The sequence below is a fragment of the Bubalus bubalis genome, chromosome 9 (assembly GCF_019923935.1).
Source record: "Bubalus bubalis isolate 160015118507 breed Murrah chromosome 9, NDDB_SH_1, whole genome shotgun sequence".
NCBI lineage: Eukaryota > Metazoa > Chordata > Mammalia > Artiodactyla > Bovidae > Bubalus > Bubalus bubalis.
In genome coordinates, this window is record NC_059165.1 from 57,392,552 (window position 1) to 57,411,981 (window position 19,430).

General features: G+C 44.6%; 1 protein-coding gene across 5 annotated transcripts in view; it reads left to right on the top strand.

The window, feature by feature from the left end:
• Nucleotides 1-3,540: 3,540 nt before the first annotated feature.
• The window catches only part of FGF1 (fibroblast growth factor 1), a 106,257-nt gene continuing 90,367 nt past the window's right edge, over nt 3,541-19,430 (top strand). For 4 of the 5 annotated variants that reach the window (XM_025292521.3, XM_025292520.3, XM_025292524.3 and 1 more), the window contains exons 1-2: nt 3,541-3,937; nt 13,562-13,812. The gene's annotated coding sequence lies outside the window, so the exon portion shown is untranslated. The remainder of the gene's footprint in view (nt 3,938-13,561; nt 13,813-19,430) is intronic. The other variant, XM_006058883.4, reaches the window with a different exon arrangement.

Sequence of the window (19,430 nt, forward strand, 5' to 3'; positions counted from 1 at the left end):
AGGCACAGAGGTAAGCCTGTCTTGTACGAGTGTGGTGTGATTTGAGTTCACCTGACTTAAGCTCTGGGGAGGTGGGCTGGGAACACGGCTGGGGCAGGAAGAGCAGCTCCCAAGAAGGGCCCATGAAGACTGTCTGGCAGCAAATTCTGAAGGAACTTGGATTAACAGCATGGAATAGATACTGTGATGGAAGGTGACAGTAACTGAGAGGATGAACTAGGGAGAATCTAGGTGGTGTTAAAGGAGGAAATCAGGTAGGGAACGTTTCCCGATGAACATGTTAAACATTTTCCCCCACTTCCTTGAAACAGACATTTAAAAAATTTGGTGAGAATTTTCCCAGCAATTGCATGCACAAGTAAACACTCATATAAACCAATTTTTTAAAAAATCAAATCAACTACATTCAATCTGCTGTTCAGAAAAAATTTTCCAGTTAATACCTTCATGGTTATTTTCTGAGTCATCTCAAAGAAATTTACCTCTTTTCTTTTTTTGGCGGCCCAGTATTCCACTGTATGGATGCACCAAATTATGAAGCTATTTCCCTGTTGACAGACATATAGTTTCACCATTACCTTATTGCAGTGACCAGATTGTGAATAATATCCATAGATTTTTGTCTTTTTTTCTACAGGCAGCCAGACCAGTTTTGCCCACCATTTTAATAGTGAAAAGTTTAGGCTGTGTAACAGGAACACAATCAGGCCATTGGAGGTGACAATTTTGGTTAGGGAGTGCCTGGTATGCCTTGATTACGCCCAGAAGAGTGTCTCAAACATAGTGGGTACCCAATGAGCACCTGCTGAATGAATGAATGGATGGACGAATGAATCCACATCCACGGTAGACACTTACTGGGCCTTCCCTGCCCTCTCAACATCACCACCACTGACCTTAGGGCCAGCCTGGACACTTTGCTGTGTGGTGCTATCCTGAACACTGTAGCATGTTTAGCAGCATCCTTCGCCTCTACCCACTAGATGCCATGAGCACAACCCAGTTGCAGCAACCAAAAATGTCTCCAAAAATTGCCAAATATTCCCTGGGGAAAATTTGCTTCCACTGATTTTCAATATGGACTGTTTTGCTCTTTCTAAAACACAACTGACTCAGCAAAGGTTGATCCTACTTCTTGCCAATCCTGCCTCATTAAAATGCCCTTTCTTCCTGGATTTTCATATAGATTGCTGAATACCTTTTTCTGAGTTCAGATCTTATTCCTGACATCTTCACCATGAGTTAGGTCAATCTTCATTATATAGTGTCATTATACATTGACATTATATACATATATATGTTATATACATTAATATATTAATGTATATATACATTAATGTTTATATATGTATATACATTCTATACATATAATCCTCATTATACATTGTCTCATCACTGAATACCCTTCCTTGGAAGTACTTATCAAAGGTGAATCCTTACATTTATTTGAGAAATTACTAAATTAATCTATTTCCCTTCACTCAACTCCCTAGAGGGACTCATAAGTAAGAAGTTGGCATATCACATGTCAGTTCTTACTCACCATTTTTATATCTAGTGCCTAAAACAATGCCTGACACATAGTAGATGCTCAATGGGTGTTGGATGGATGGGTGGTAAGATAGATGGATGGATGGGTGGGTGGGTGGATAAGAGCAAATTATCAGTCAACAAGGGCCACCCTAGGCTACAATGGGCTTCACCCATTTTTGCCCCTGTGCCTTCTAAAGCAATTATGAAAAATTATGTTACCTATACTCACATTTAAAAATTGATGTTAAATGGTCACCACCAAGTTCATATGGAATTAAGATAATAACTTCCAGCATATTATAAATATTGGATTTAAAAAATTAAACTCTGATATAATTCTTTAAATGTACCTATTAATCTATTGTTATTATTTCCAATATCCTCTACAACTTTCACAGTACTCTCCTTCAAATTCAAGGGATGGAAAAGAAAAATCTGTGAAATTTAAAATTGCCTTAATGAGTTATTGAAGGAAGTTGAGTTAAATTATGAAAGGAACCTTTTTGTCTGGGAACTTGGACCTGGAAATTTTCACATTTGGGGCTATGGCTCCTGAGTTAAGATTTGTGAAAAGTGAGGGGTATGCTTTCCAGTAAGGACAGGATTATTATGAACACAGACATTGTTCTCAGGCTAACCAGTTTTAGGAAAAGATACCTTATAAAATCTGGGAACCTGGAAACGGGTTCTCTAAAAATATTCTTTGGTGTGCCCATTGGAAAATCTTGAAGACCACCATTCTGGGGGTAATTCATACCAGTGGCCAGCAGAGGGAAGTATTGTACAAGCTGCTAGGCTCTATCTCCCTGGCTCTCAAGTTAGCAGAGAGAAAGGGCAATTCACCTTGGATGCAGAGGGGACCACAGCATGGGCAGTCCAGCCCAGTCCTTTCTGGTGTCTTGTGTTTGCACAGTGAATTATTCATAGGAAACTGGCTCCACAGAGAATGGAGGCCCGAGACTCTCCATCCTGCACCTCGAATCAGGGCCTGGGACCGTAAACCTTATTCTTTCTCCTCTTCAAGAACTGAGTTTGAGAAAAGAAATTGAGGAGTGAAGTCATGGATCTGAATCAAACGTGGGTTTTTGTTATTCTTATGAGATGAAAACAACAGTGAAATTTCAATGATTTATTGATTCAGGAGGCAGGGAGCAAAGTGACTGAAAACTCCTGCTCTGGAGTCAGCCAATGAGGCTGGGATCTCTCTTCTTGGCAAGCTCACCTTCCTGGCCTCGGCTTCTCTGGCTGTCAGATGGGAACAGGATTACCTTCTACACAGAGCTGTTGTGAGGATAAATGAGATAACGCAAGAAAAGAGCTCAGGATGGGAACGGCATTTTGCAAGGGCTCAAGAAATAACTGTGGTGATGGCGAAGATGATGATATGGAACTGGCATTTTGTCAGGCATGAGCGTTTCAGAGCTTCCCATTTAGGCCTGAAGAGGAAGAATCAGAAGTGAAAAAAACAAGCTATTTACATATTGTAAGTTTTACAAATCCAGGAGTTAGAAGCAGAAGCAGCCAAAGGAAACAGGCAGAATCAGAGATTCAGAGTTACAGCCTCGCTCCTCCATTCACTCACAAGTGCCTTCCAGGGCTGAGGTCCCACCCAGTGTTGTAACAGGGTCTCTGTGTCTACAGCACTGTGTAGATGATGGCTATACGTGTAGCCTCAGACATAGAAACAGTGACTTTGTTCACTGGATAGATCCTCTGTGAAACCTTAAAGGGTGGGGATGAATCGGTTGAAATAAAGTAGTAATTTAGACTCATTGCTCAGATATATTAAAAGTAAGGTTTAGAGCAAGCCCCGCCTCCCCCTCCTGCCTTACATGGGGAAAGGTAACAGGGACAGTTCAGAGAGAGGCATGGAGACAAGTTGGATGGGATAACTGTCCTTTCACCTGGCAGCTGTCCAGCCCCCAAATAGCTCTTGTGTTTGGTCCAAAAATAAGATCACATGAGAAGGGGAGAAATAAATACGCAAGTATTCGTCCTTGGGCTTTCTGTGGGTCCACTAGCCGCTCTGGTAGGGCCCCAAGAGAGTGGCTTCACGCCACACTCCGCTGCCTCCCTCCCCAGGCTCCGCAAGGCTGGGGAGACAACCTGGAACAGGGCGCGTGTGGTGTGTGGTCTGCACGTAGCCCGCCTCTGGGGGCTCCCCTGAGCTCCATACACATCAGAGAGGGAGCAGGAGAGGACACGCAGACCCAACCGTCTGGCCCCTAGGGGAATAAGGGCATCGCCTCCTTTGGTGAAGGCCACTCCCTTCTGATGGAGGATGGGAACTCCCTTCCTCCCGCAGAGGCCTGCCCGCTGCAGTCCTGCTAGGACAGTGTGGACGCCGTAGGCTGCCGCAGCTGCTAGCACCCCAGAAAGAAAGCGCCCCAGAGTCAAAGCAGCGGTGAGTACATTCGTTTCTCCAAGGGGCTCAGATTACTGTGGACTTTCTGCTTGACTTCAGGCTTTTGCTCTGCTTGAATGCTCTCCCCCACCCTCTTCTCCCTGACCTCAGCCAGTGGCAGGCTCGAGTCTATGTGATGGATGCTGAACTGAAACATTCCCTGTACTCCCCTCTCTCATTCAGACACTAGCTCGATTCCGGGAAGAACTGGGTGAGTTGAATTCTTAGCAGGGAAGCAGGAAAGGGCTGCTACCAAGTGAATTATCTTTGCTGAGATTCAAGAAGATATTTCCCAGAAAATCATTAACAAATCCCATTACGGTAATGTTAATGCTTAGTTGTTGTTGTTTTTTTTAAAAAAAGCTCTGCATCAAATAGGAAATAAAAAAAGAAAAGATGCCAGCTGATTCCTTGTAATTGGGCAAAAGGGAAGAACACAAATGAGATCGAAGAGCATCTGCAGAGTTTCCCTTCCCCTCACCTCCTCCCTGTCTCCTGACATCTTGAAACCCTGCAAGATACATTTAACAGATCCAAAAATTCTTCTCTTCGGAAAAAAGCAAGGGTTTAGGGGAGAACTGCTCTGTAAGCAGAGTCAAGGGAAGAAGAAGAAAGACGTTTTTTTCAGAGTCTTGTGTTCTCTTTCTAATGTCTCTGCCTCCCAAGCACGTGACATGTACCTGTGCCTGTTTGGAGGTACAGAGAGATGTCTTCATCGCTTGCATGCACATACTGTTCTTCCTTGACACAGCTCTTGACTATGAATGCTATGCTAAGGGTAAGCCAACAAAATGCTGGTGGGAACAAGATAAATCCTTGAATAAATCTAGATTCTTTGAGTGACAACGGGCTGAAATCCAATTTGAAGAGACTTACACAAAAAAAGAAAGAGGAGGGGTGGAAATGTTTTCCTCATGTAACTGAAACGGCCAGGGTTTTGATTTGGTAGGATCCAGGTGTTCAGACGATGGTGTCCTGAATCTGTCTCAGAGTCTCTATTTCTTGCTTTGCATCCTTGGATCATTCCATTTCCAGGAAGACCCACCCATCATGGTAGAGGATGGCTCCCAGCAGCTCGGGGCTGATACCCTACTGGTACAGCTGCCCTGCAAGAATGGGTGCTGTCCTTTCCCAAGAGTTCTAGCTGGGATCTTATTTCACTGCACCAATGTGGGAACTGTGTCCAGTGCCACAGGGGTATAGTCATCACCACCCAAAACCAAACGACCTGAAAGCAACGAAAGGCTGGTCCCCAAATACAAGAAGGGGTCTGGATGCAAGACGGCTAGGGTCAACAGTTACCACTTTGGACTGCTTTTTTGGCGACCAGTCAGATTAAGAGCCAAAACTCCTCCAACATAGCCCCTCCTCTTTCCTCCCTCTTAAGAGTTCACAAAAATGTATAAGTGACAGAAAGTCTCATAGAAAAGATAATTAATAGAACAGGTGACTAAAAGATCCCATGGTATGCCATCCCTAGAGACTCCTGGGAATGGGAAAGACATTGGAAGGCTTGTCTCTGGCTCAGTCCCCAGACCACCCACCATGCGCAGAACCACTGGACCCCCAACCTGGCTGTGTTCACAGGGGTCTCGCCTTCCCCTCACCCACCCTTGTCCACTGCTGCCTCCCTCTGCTCTGCTCTGCTGATGGGAACCCATCTTGCCTCTCAAAGGCTGGCCTCTGAAGTGCCTTCCCTCCGACACCTCATCTGGCCCATCCGACCTTCTCTGCTCCTCTCTTCTCTGAGCTGGGGCAGTGCTGACCCTCAGCATTCCATCACTGTTTACCTGCTCTTTAAGAGCTGCATGTATCTTAGTTTCTCTCCCAACTTGAATTCTATATTCCTGGGGAAAATTAAGTTTCATCCCCAGCCCTACCTGCTGTGTCTAACACATATTAGGTGCTTCCAATTAGTAAAAATAAATAAAAATAAAAACAGCCTCCCTGAATAGCTTGGAGGGGTTTCCCTGGTGGCTTAGTTGGTGAAGAATCCACCTGCAGAGTGGGAGACCTAGGTTCGATCCCTGGGCTGGGAAGATCTCCTGCAGAAGAGAAAGGCTACCCACTCGAGTATTCTGGCCTGGAGAATTCATGGACTGTATAGTCCATTGGGTTGCAAAGAGCTGGACAAGACTGAGCAACTTTCACTTTGTCACTAAATAGCTTATAGAGGATGGTTAGATTACTTGAGATCCTTCATTCTTATTTTGCAAGTAATATAATAACCATGACAAACACTGACAGAGCTCTGATAGACTAGAGACCCTATGGGCATCTTCTCAGTAAGTCCCCACACTGACCCTGTGAAGTACCACTATTATCCAGACGTTTACTTTAGTCTCAGAGAACTTAGTCACTTGTCCTAGATCAGACAGCTAGTAAGTGGTGGTCTGGAAGTTAGAGCCCAAGCAAACCTGCCATCTTCTTTCCTATTAAACTCATTAATTCCCTGTTTATCGATAGCACTTTCTGCTGCCTGATTTTAAAGAGTGAAGGGCACAGGCGATTGGTCAGAGACCATGAGGAAGCTCAAATATTTTAGCCTCCTCTCCTGCCACCTGTGCTCCCAGTGCCTCTACAGGAGGGTCTTTATTAGACTATATCCAGGGGTGAGGGGTCATACCCCTACCCAAGAGCCAACAAGAAGATCAAGGGTACAGGACTTTTACAAAAGGAGGTACTTTGATTACAGTAGTCTCTGGGAAAATGTTAGCTGGAGGGTGGGCTTTAGAATTTGTTTGCTGATATGGCTGCCCATCACTGAGCAAGGCCCTGACCTTTCTCCTGCCCTCTGAGCAGGGTGACCAAGCCAGGGCCTCCTGCAGAGGGTGATCTGAAGGATTTAGAATGCAACCAAATTCAGATCGCAGAGGAAACCCAAATCTCAAGTAAACAGTATTTGTTTATACCCTCTGTGCCTCTGCACTCACCCACTGGCCTCTTGGCTGATGCCATCACCTGTGGTGCTGGGGAGCCCCTGCCTGGCCTGAGGGTATCTTGTTTCTCTGATACACAGGAACCTACTCCTGTGGCATAGTATCTTCTCAAGAGCAGATCCCACTGGGTTTATGTCATTAATCCTCACAGTATCCCTGAGAGGATCAGAGAGCTGGCTTCCTCACAAGTGAGGCTCAGTGAGATGAAGTCACACCCCCAATTACACAGAAGCAAGGAGGGCTCAAACTCAGGGCAGAGGAGTTCTGAAGTCCTTAGGATACCAGCCTTCTTGCTTCCCCAAGTGATCATGATAGAACAAAACAAAAACGAAAAGAATTATGTAAGTTAGGTAAAATGTTTTGGGTAAATCTATAAGAGAAAAACCTTTGCTAGACTCAAGAGAAATAAAAACATGTTAACATGAAAATTTGGACACCACACATTCACAGCACCATAACTCATGATATCTAAACAGAGGAAACAAGCCAAATACCCTTTAACTGATGGACGAATAACATGGGACACATCCATACACATGAAATACTCGGCAATAAAAAGGAATGGCATTCTGATAAATATGAATCAGGCTACAATACGGATAAGCCTTACAGACGTTATGCTTTTTAAGGAAAAGAAACCCATACGATGTGATCCCATTTATACGAAATGGCCAGAACAGGAAAATCTAGAGAGACAGAGAGTAGACCGGTGGTTGTGTGGGCCTGGCGGGAGCGGGGAGGGGATGACGAATGATGGCTAATGGGTGTGAGGGTTTCTTTGGGAGATGACAAAAGTGTTCTAAGTTAGACAGTGGAGACGGTTGCACCACTTCGGGAATATGCTAAAACCACTTAACTGCACACTTTAAATGGATGAACTGCGTGATATGTGAACTATATCTCAATAAAGATCTCTCAAAAAAAAAAAAAAAACCCAAACCATGGCTAATGAAATAATTAACGAAGTGACAAAATGGCTTTGTTGAAGGATGTAGTCTTACCCTGTCTGCTCTGATAAGCTTATGTCTCATCCCACTGAGCTTGGCTATAGGTCCCCCAGACAATTCAAGTGGAAAAAATATAGATGGAAAACATAGGATGCAGATTTCTCCCTGGAATTTAGACTAGATGGATCTTATTCTCCTCTTTCTTGTAAAGATCATTTTAAGTTTTATGGAATCAATCTCACTACTCTATTTTTGTTTCTGGGTTTCAAAATATGCTTCAAAAAGCATTCTCCAACCTAAGATGGGAAACCTTATTACCTAGTGATTTCCTCTAATGCTGTCCTCTAAGGTTTGTCTCATTACATTTCATAAATTTTTTTTTTAAACGGGAATTTAACAAATTGAGGATTCAGGTTGTCTTTGTTTTGCCAAGTACATAGCCAATGATTAGATCAGGAGTTTTTAAATTTTAGATCAAAATGGATTTGAGGTATCTTGTAAGTTCCTGAAATTCAATATGAAAGTGTGTGTGTGTGTGTGTGTGTGTGTATTGTATATATTCCAATGCACTGAGGCGTAAGCCAAGTCAACAGGATAGTTGTTAAACAAATACAGGGGAGGCCTGAGTACTTACCCACAGGGAAAGTACTCTGTTACATGTCAAGCGAGAATCCCACCACCTTTGGCTTTGAGGTGTTACTAAGGCAAAGAACAATAAATGTCTCTCACTGGTTCCCCTGGGCCTGTAACACTTTAGGTTTCTAATCATCTGCTGACAAATGAATGGAGCTAATATATCACTTCAGCTGACAGAACTTGGAGCCCTCCTGTCACAAAGAATTGGAGGTTTATAGTCCAGTAAATATAAATGATAAACTGAAAATAAAACTGCCATTCCAAACAAAGTAGCAGATCCTTCTGTGCAGACTTGTGTATTCACATAATAAATGTATAAGCAACACCCACCGTGTACCTGGCACTGTGCAGACTGTGGTTCTCAAAGTCTGGGCCATGGGCCAGCAGCCTCAGGATCGCCTGGAGCTTGTCAGACATGCAAACTCCCAGGCCCACTCCAGGCCTTCTGAAGAGAAAGTCTGGAGTTGAGGCCCGGTTGTCTGTGACTGTGACGCACATTCAAATGTGAGAACCCTTGGTCTAGGTACTGGAAATATAAGGCTGAACAGACAGATAAAATCCCTGGCTCTTCTCATGGACATTGCATTTTAGTGTGTGTGTCAGGAGGACACAAATTAGTCAACAAATAACTGAACATGATAATTCTCAGATAGTAATAAGATCTATGAAGGAAAAGAAAGATCTATGAGAGGCTAATTTAGAACAGGTGGTCAGGGAGGAGGGTCTGAAGTGAGACCAGAATGATAAGGAAGAGACAGCCATGTAAAGAATCGAGGGGCAGAAAAGAAATCCACGCACTTCAGGTGGAGGGAACGGGAAGTGTAAAGGCCCTGAGGCAGGACCACACTTGGCTTGTATGAGGAGCAGGGAGGCTAGAGCACAGTGAGAAGCGCATCAGGGATGGACCTGAAGATGTCAGTGGTGACAGCAAGCTTAGCTTTTGTTCTTAGTGCCGGAGAAAGGCACTGGGCAGTTCTGTTCAAATATAAACACAATCCCATTTACCTTTTAGCAGGATTCCTCTGGAATGAACTGCAGAGGGTAAGGGCAGAAGCAGGGAAGCCAGCAAGGAGGTACCGCAACAAGCCAGGCAAGGAATACTGGCTCCTGGATAGACCAGACCCATATGCAAAGATCTAGTATTAGGTGAAAAACAAACAATGCAGGACACTCTGCCTAGCAAATTGCTTTTAAACAACACATTCAGGTGTATAAAGACATTTTTTTCCCCTCAAAGGATCCAGAAAAAAAGTGAATAATGATTATCTTTGGGAAGAAGGGGGTTAGTGAGGGTCATTTTGTGCCTCTCTGTATACTGTACATTTTTTATATATACACAAAGCATTCCTTTTATTTAAAGATAAAATATTTTAAAGTAAAATTGAAAAGCTGAGATCGAGGAAAACATTGACTAGGCAATGGGTACCAGTATCAGAAAAAGAAAGCCTACTTCTCATGGGTGTGACCCTCTCCAAGCATCCTCTCCTGTAGTCGCTGAGAGCCAGGCCGACAAACTGGGACAAATTCCTGCCCTTGGGTTACAGTGAGATCTGAGCAAGGTACCTTCTCACTGGAGAACCTCTGGACCCCGCTTCTGTCCTGTAGCTCTGGTCATGTTTGTGTCTGTTGGGTCTCCTTGGGCAACTAATACAATTTTCTGTGAATGTCTGCTGTGTTTCCCTGTGCCCTGTTTGTCAAATTGCTTCCCTCCGTCATCTTGGCACTGGTTCACCAGGAGGCCAGCATGCCCTTCATTTAATTGCATGATTGAGCATAAACAGAAGGAAATACTTTGCTGTGGGGAGAGAGACAGGCAGGCAGCATCTGATTTCTCCTGTCAGCTGATTAGGATTTTTTGAGTCCAAACAAGGTCAAACGAGATTAGAAAGAAAATGCAGTGTCCGGTATGCGTTTCATATAACTGCATTGTTTATGTAAACAGGATGAATGACAGGGAAACTTTAAAGCAAATATTGAACATCAGCCTCAAGACTCAAAGACAAGAAGCCAGGGCTTATGTGTTATGACGGGAGAGAAAGAAAATTTATTTCCTGTGGACATTTAGAGTCCTGTTGAATCTATCATGCTCTGTTCCTCTCATGTTGGTGCAGTTAAAAAGTGATAGTTTTATGTCTGATTTTCAGAGGCACTGAACACAATAAGAAAAAATTATAGAAATGCCACATTTTACTTTTCCTGTCCTTCTAAAGCTCTTATAAGAGGTTTAGAACCACTTTCTGTAATAGCAACTGCTGAAGTGCTTGGTAGTAAGTCAATCTCTCAGGTCAGGGAAGGAAAAATCTCAGCTCCAGTACCAGCCACAACATTTAGACATGGCTGATTCTGGCCAAGGCCACACCTCTGTGGATAAACCTACCAGACTTCTACTTGGATTTCTGTTGGTCCTCCAAATCTGTCATTTTCTTGTTTTCTCAGACCTACCCTCTGTAGTGCTAGTAAGTGCACATATAAAGTTTTAATTACTTCACAACCTTAAATGGTTTTAATGGCATTGAAAGTGGTCTCAGAGCTTTGAAGGACACTATGGTTTCTGTTACTTACTCCCTATAGGATCTAGTGGCTTGTGAATGCTTAGCAAGAGGCTTTGACAGCTATTATTTCCATGGACTATTTCCTAGCCCAGAGCTAGGGGGCTGGCTATTCTGAGGCCAGACTTTTAAACTAGAAAACCTCCCATTCTTTACCATGCTAAATAACAGAAGGGCCAGGAAGCATTAACATCTCATATCTCATGATTCCATGCATCTGAATATATATTATTTAAAAGATAAATCTAGGTATGACATATATACACAATGGAATACTACGAAGACAAAAAAAAGAATGAAATAATGCCATAAGCAGCAACACGGATGGAACTAGAAATTATCATTCTAAGTAGACTAAATTAGAAGGAGAAAGACAAACACCATATACCACTTACATGTGGAATCTAAAATACGGCACAAATGAACCTACCTATGAAACAGAAACAGACTCACAGGCAGAGAACAGGCTTGTGGTTGCCGTGGGGAAGGGGAGGAGGGAGAGGGATGCAGTGGGAGGTTGGAGTTGTAGCAGATGCAAACTATTTTATACAGAATGGATAAACAACAAGTCCTATTGTATGGCACAGGGAACTATATTCAATATCCTGTGATAAACCATAATGAAAGGAATATGAAAAAGGATATGTGTGTACGTGTGTGTATATATATGTATATAAAACGGAATCACTGTTGTACAGCAGAAATTAACACAATATTGTAAATAAACTATAATAAATTTTTTTAAAGATAAATCTACACACTTGACATGGAAATTGAAACAAATATGGAACTTGAGAGATGTTAAATTAAAACATTAAAAATTCAGTATTGAGGAGAATTATGTTAAGTACTTTAAGGAACTGAGAAATCATGATTTCCCAGTATTTGGACAGGAACACCGCCAAACGACACCTGAGAGTAGTAAGTTAATGGGTTTACATCCGTACCTAGGGATTGCACTTTCCTGTGTCTGCCTGGGAGCTGTGTGGGTTTTTGGCTTTTTTTCCTTAATAGCATTTGACGACTAGATGTAATGAAGAAACAGCACTAAAATAATGACTTACACTTGCTTCACACACTTACTGGTGTTCGAGTGTTGTCACACATTTGATTGCCACCATAATCACAGCAGCTTGCAGGGAAGATTTAGGGCTTCCTAACTTTACCTCCCATCATTCCATGTGGCCAAAAACAGCTCACATGCACTCTGGAAGCAGCAAGACAATTCTCCAATATTAAGAGGATGACTATCTAAAATATCTTCATCTATGATCCAGAAGGTCCTTCGGAATTGAGCAGATGCTTAAGAAGATTACTATTTTTTTTTAAGCAAATTTTAAATTTTGTCAAAAGGACCTTTGACAGTTCACTGAAGTTCCTGTTAATAAAATTTAGAAAAATCAATTATTCCTGTACCTCTCAAGTTCCTTTTAGCAGAGCTGTGCTTCATCCATTATCAGAGTTATGCTTGTCTGTGCTTCTAATTCTTTGTCGCAGGAGGTGAGCTTTTCTGAGCTCCTTTCTTCAGAGGCACATGAAGTTTCCCTGATGACTTCGGAGAACAGTTTTCCATCTCCACCTTCCCAGAGGAGGGAGAAACCAGCGAATATATTTCTAGTTCCAACAGGTCAATCTGTACCTCCTATCTGAATCACCAGGTGGGCAGGCTTGTATGCATGTACGCACATACACACACTCTCTCTCTCTCAGTGACACCTCCCAGGCTCAAATGCCTGCATCAGGAACAGGACTCTTTGTCAATTATAGGAAACTATTAATCATGTTTCCATTTGGTCTCTTCAGAGTTACCTCCTGATCCATAGCCTTTCAGTCCAGGTTCATTCCTCATGTTGTAGCCAAGTCATTCATACAAGCAGCTTCCCCTCTTCCTTACCCCATCCTGGCCAGGGGCACAAAGATGATGCCCGTGGTCCACTGAAGAAACCCCACCTGATGATTTGCTTAGTTCAGCAGGGACAGGTTTGACTACTGGTGAGAAAGGGCAGAAATATTCTCTCTGCAGCCCCTCCCCTGCTCTAAACTGCATGGCCATTGCCTCGAGTGGCTTTGCAAAACAGGGACAGACAGACAGACAGACATCTACACCCTGTGCAGAGATGCCAGAAGTCAGAACAGAAAAGGATTCCTTTTCATCCAGCAGTCTTCTGATTGCAGAGGAGTGTCTCTGAGCCATGACCTGCTGTTTCCCTGCCAACTGAGGCCTCAAAATAAACAGGAATCTGCCCAGACGGGCTAGTAGTCCATTCAGTGCAGCCATTTGCCCCAAGACAAACCACGTTAAAATAACACCCAGGAGAGCTGCCGCCGCTGTCTGCTGTCTCTTTCTCCCTTCCCCGCTGGCCATGAGCTCTGTGTCCCTGGGCCTGCTGTTGGTTGCCCAAGGCTAGGGGTACTCCGTGTGCACCCCTGTGGGCAGGGTCGGTGCAGGCAGCTGTCTAAAGGCAGGTCCCCTCTGCCGATCAAAACGGGGCTGGAGAGAGACCTACAGGCTGCATGCTCAGCCCCCTGCCTGCCTTCCTGCTTCCCACACAGCCCTGCAGGACTGGGAGCCGGCTCTGGAGTACGGTGTTTGGAGGCGGACCAGCAACCTGATGTACATGCCACGGCCCGTCCCCTCTCCCCACACAGAGCCGCAGTCACCGGGAGGTGCAGAGAGCCAGCTTGGGGCTGCTGGAGAAGCAGTCGCAGCCCACTGACAGTGACAACGCAGGGTGGCTGAGACTGAGAGGATCCTCTTTCCCTTCGACTGGAGAGGAGAAGCCCTCAGCCTGCAAGCTGTTCAGGTAGGAATCAGGGTTTCTACTCTCGGGAGCAGAAAGCAGGTTATATACATCCAGTGCTGAGGCAGAGAGAGAGAGAGAGAGACAGTGTGTGTGTGTGTGTGTGTGTGTGTCTGTCTGTCTGTCTGTCTGAGTGCAAGGATAAGGCTTCTTGGGAAAAAAAAAAAAAAGAAAGAAAGGCTGGCTAACATCACAGACATGTAAAAAAATAGCACCTGGAGTGCAGAGCCTGTGAGAATAGTCATGCAGCGTGCTTCCTCCCGTATCTTCATTCCCCACTGCCGGCCATGAGGACCAGAGGGAGCAGAAGGCTCTCATTCACTAAAACCTCTGTGGTTTGGCAGGACTCTGTGGCCATACTGAGCATGGCTAGCATTATTTTGCTTGTCATACTCACCCTCTTAAGTAGCCTGGAAATTCAGCCGTCTTAGCAACCCTGTCTACTGGGTGGGCACCTTAGAATTAGTCAACATTTTAATATAAATGTTAGGCTGAAATATGCAATTATCTGAGTATGCTTGAGAGGGTGGGATTCCAATGGCCCCACTGGTCACCTGGATTACTTCCTACCATCCTTCTAATCCTCTCTGAAAATCACACTGTCATCTCAGTGCCCCTCCAGATAGGCACCGGCAGAGAGGGAACGGGAATGGCTAGCCACTGGGCACATTCTCTGGCACTGATGCTATCCACACCCACATCACCATTATATGCTGAAAGTATGCAAGGCTTCTAGGTAGAACATTCGAAAAATCCAGACCTAAAAAAATCAAGGACCCATTTTTCGAGAGGAGACATACCTATCTATCAGGTGCAAGAGCTCGCTCTGTGCTCTCTCCAGTTGTTTAAATCCACCCCCACCTTCCTGCTGTGGTGACTAGTACTCTCCCTCTCACTTGCTCTAGGGACACAATTGTTCATGACTTAGCTCCACGAACACCAGTGGGCGGACACAAGCATCCGGGTTCTGACTGAGGGTGACCCAGCCCAGTGGTGGCAAAGGGTTAGGGAGAAATCAGCTAAGCTGAGTGGTGTCTAGCGAAGTAGCTGTCTGGGTCAATGAGTGTGGATTTTGGTGGAGACTGTGATTCACAGTCACAAACTTCCTTTGTTTTCTTTGTGTTGGTCATTGAGGGCTCTGAAGGAAATTCCCCTTTTGAGATCATGTATCCGAAGGCAAATTTGCCAGATCTGCTGCTAAGGGCAATGGGTAGACTCAGGGAAACTGTTTTCTATTGATGCTGCCTTTTTAGCATGAAGAAAAGGATTTGCAAATGTAGTATTATATCAAAAGCAAAGTTAACACAAAAGAATTAAGGGAGAAGACACTGAGTTACTTATAAACTTCCTCCCGGACCTGGTGTGCACATATGCATATACGCCTTTGCCAGCTTCCAAAAAGGATTCAAGGAGGAAGTATCTAGTTGATTAAGTGGCTTGATTTCACAGGCAGGCAGCACAAACTCTGATGATGATATTTCCATGGTGACAGTGGACAGACACCTATACGCTCCATCTACACCCAGAGAAGGGATGTCTGATGCCAAGACAGAGATGTGTTTGCTCACTCTGCTGATGTGCATTCTGTGGATCCTGAATAAATGGTTAAGGATCGTGGAGCTGCTACCCACTGCGCCAGCTTCCAGCAGTCAGGGACTATACAGAGGGGAAGGCACACCCCTTCCACGTCATCAAATAGGCAGTGCTTGGCTAATGAAATACTCCTTGATTTAAGCTACTGGAAAGATAATCTGCAGCCATTCGGGCTACAGACATACCCTGTTTTAGGTACCAATCTAACAACTATCCATGACATATAAAGTACAGGTGAATGACTATTTTTCCTTAAGAAAAGTATCACTCATCAAGTCCATCAAATACTGTGGCAAGGTGTCCCATGGGACTGGATCCAGCCTAGCCAACCATAGAGAAAGGTGGGGGCTTAACTGGGTGGGCAGGTAAGGGCGAATGAACCTGGGCTGACAGGATGTCCAACTCAGCTGGGAGATAAAGGAGTCCACAGGAACAAGGACAAGCATCTGGCCTACAGCAGGAGAAGAGGGAAGAGGGGGAGGGCAATTACCTTGATTCCTAAATGTTACCACTTAAGAGAGGCCAGCAGAACAGAAGCTAAGAACAGACTCTGCAGGTAGGAAGAAGCCAGGGTTCAAATTCAGACTCTGACACTTACTAGTCCTGTGACCTTGTGCCTTAGTCTTCTCATCTATAAAATGGGGCAATAAAGTACTAGCCTTATAATTGAAAGGCTCAAATGAGTAAATGCTCTTAGCTCAGTGGCTGGTTTATAGTGAGCAAAATTTAAGTGTCTGTTGTTGTTATTATCATTATTGAAAGGTGAGTTCTGAAAAGGCTGCTCACAAGCCCGTTTGTTCCAAGGCCCAAGTGACTCTGTGACCACCAGTGCCACCTTTTGGGAAACAGAGATGCTTTTGCTTGGTGTGGTGTTTTGCTTACATTTCTGAGCTTTTAGACTAGAAAGAATAGCACTGAAACATGCATATTATCATATGTGAACCAGATCGCCAGTCCAGGTTCAGTGCATGAGACAGGGTACTCAGGGCTGGTGCACTGGGATGACCCAGAGGGATGGGATGGGGAGGAAGGTGGGAGGGGGGTTCAGGAAGGGGAACACTTGTAAATCCATGGTTGATTCATGTCAATGTATGGCAAAACCACTATAATATTGTAAAGTAATTAGCCTCCAATTGAAATAAATAAATTAAAAAAAAAAAGAATAGAGGAGCTTCTCTGCTGGTGGCCAGCATTTCTTGAGCTTTTACATGAGCCAGGCACCATTCTTGACTCTGTATGTGACCTCGCCAGATTCTAGTAACAACTCCGTGAAGTGGGGCTCTCATGGCTGCAGAATTGAGCTTGGTGGGTTTGACCATTTGCCTACGGTCACACAGTTAAAAAGTGGCAGAGCCGAACTTATACCTGGGCTGTGCTCCTAGCTGGTGTGTCATCTACAGTCAGGGGGATCATTGGAGGTGTTCTGAGAGGCAGGTAGAGTTTGGTGACAGATGGACTTCAGGAAAAGATGATTCTTGAAGGCCCTAGAAAGTAGGCCAGGATTTGGAAACTCTGTCAAGATATGGCAAGACCCTGGATTGGACTGGAGACAGAATCTCAGCCTTGAGGACTCATGACCTTGGGACTGGGTGTTTAGGAACAAGACATGAACGCAGGCCCTGGGGGACAAGGTGGGCCACAGGCTTTCCTGCAAGAGGATGGTACCAAGAAGAGAGAAAATGGTGCCTAACAACAGAGACGAGGACACAGCAAGGGTGCTGGGCCACGGCTCTTGACAAACCTCCAGCCTAAGGTCAGAGGTCATCTTGAGCTAAGCCGAAGGTCAAGACTAGGTGACTCCAGCCATGGAGAGAGGAGGAATGGGCAATGAAGAACTTAGCATCTGGGCACAGTGAAGTTTATAGTGATGCAAAAGGCTTGATTTGCTCATGTAATCTCTCTAAGTTGAATGTTCAAAACATGACACAGAGATTTGTTTTATGCATAGTTGCTCAAGCCCACCTCTCTGACTTTACCTAAGGAATGCTGGTGATGGGAAGGTATGCCTATCTTGTACCAGAGCTGTGTAGATGTGGGGATTACTGATGGACAAGACTCACCCTTGCTGCTCCAGAACCTGTGGTCTGGCCCAGGCATTTTCAAACTTTAATGTGTATAAGAATCACATGGGAGCTTGTTTAAAACACCCGATTTATAGAGAACAGATTTTCGGTTGCTAAAGGGAAGCTGAGCACCAAAGAATTGATATTTTTGGAACAGAGGTGTTGGAGAAGACTCTTGAGAGTCCCGTGGACTGCAAGGAGATCCAACCAGTCCATCCTAAGGGAAATCAGTCCTGAATATTCATTGGAAGGACTAATGTTGAAGCTGAAACTCCAATACTTTGGCCACCTGATGTGAAGAACTGATTCATTGGAAAAGACCCTGATGCTGGGAAAGATTGAGGGCAGGAGGAGAAGGGGACGACAGAGGATGAGATGGTTGGATGGCATCACCGACTCAATGGGCATGAGTTTGAGTAAACTCTGGAAGTTGGTGATGGACAGGGAGGCCTGGCGTGCTGCAGTCCATGGGGTCGCAAAGAGTCAGACACGACTGAGCAACTGAACTGAACTGAAAGGGAAGGGGGAGGAGGAATGGAATGGGAGTTTGGGACTAGCAAATGCCAACTATTATATATAGAATGGATAAACAACAAGGTCCTACTATATCTATATATATAGCACAGGGAACTATATTCAATGCCCTCTGATAAGCCATAATGGAAGAGAATATTTTTAATATATATATATACATGTAACTGAATCATTCTGCTGTACGGAAGAAATTAACACATGATAAAATCAACTATATTCAAAAAATAAGTTAATTAAGAATAATAATAATAAAACCTGTTGGTCTTCTCTGGTGGGGCAGCAGATAAGAATTCACCTGCCAACGCAGGAAACGTGGGTTCGATCCCTGCCCCAGGAAGATGCCACAGGCTGTGGAGCACCCAAGCCCGTGAGCCACACTACTGAGTCTATGCACCACAACCACTGAAGCTCACGCACCCAGAGCCTGTGATCCGCAACCAGAGGAGACACTCAGCGAGAAGCCTGCGCGCCACAAGGAGGAGTAGCCCTTGCTCCCGGTAACTAGAGAAAGCCCATGCAAGCAACAAAGACACGGAGCAGCCAAAAATTAATTTAAAAATGTCAAAACATCGGGTTCCTGGGAATTACCCACACAAGTACTGACGTAGCTGGGTTCACGAGGGCCCAGGATTCTGCATTTCCTGGGTAGGGCCCAGCTGGTTCTGATGCCTCCAGTCGACAGGTCACAGCTGAAGAAGCCCAGGGCTGCTTCAGTCACTCTGGTTCCCTGTCTTCATTGCTTTTAATGAGAACAGAGTCGTGTGGCCTGAATCAGTGGCGATTAGCCTCTTTTTTGACTTGGCCTTCTTCCTGAACCACCGTTTTACTTAGGCTACACCTACACTGTGGGAACAGCAGTAGCAGCCCATCAGGTGCTGGGCACACAGTGCTGAGCCCTTCACAACCATCCCATTAGTTAGGTACTGTTGTTATCACATTTCACAAGCGAGGGTAAAGACCTCGCTGCTGGTATGTGGCAGATCTCGGATAGGAACCCAGGCCCCACAGGTTTCCATAGCATAGCCATGGAGCCCCTCACAGATATGTGAGGGTAGTTTTAGCTCTTTGTCAGTTCAACCCTCTTCTCTCACCCTTTAGTGTCTTTCTCCTCTTCATATTCCTATCTTGTCCTCCCCCATCCTGAGACTCCCACATAGTTTCTTCAGAAGATGATGTACCCTTGTTGTTTCCTATTTTTATCTCATTCAATAAGCCAAAAAGGGTGGGGGCAACGGGTAGTTGGAAGGTAGTAGTTACGGGGTGAACTGTGTCCCCCCTCACATTTGTAGGTGGAAGTCCTAACCCCCAGTATTTCAGAATGTGACCTTATTTGGAGACAGTGTCTTAACAGAGGTCATCAAGTTTAAATGAGGTCATTAGGGTGGATCCTAATCCAGTATGACTGGTCTCCTTTTAAAAAGGGGAAATTAA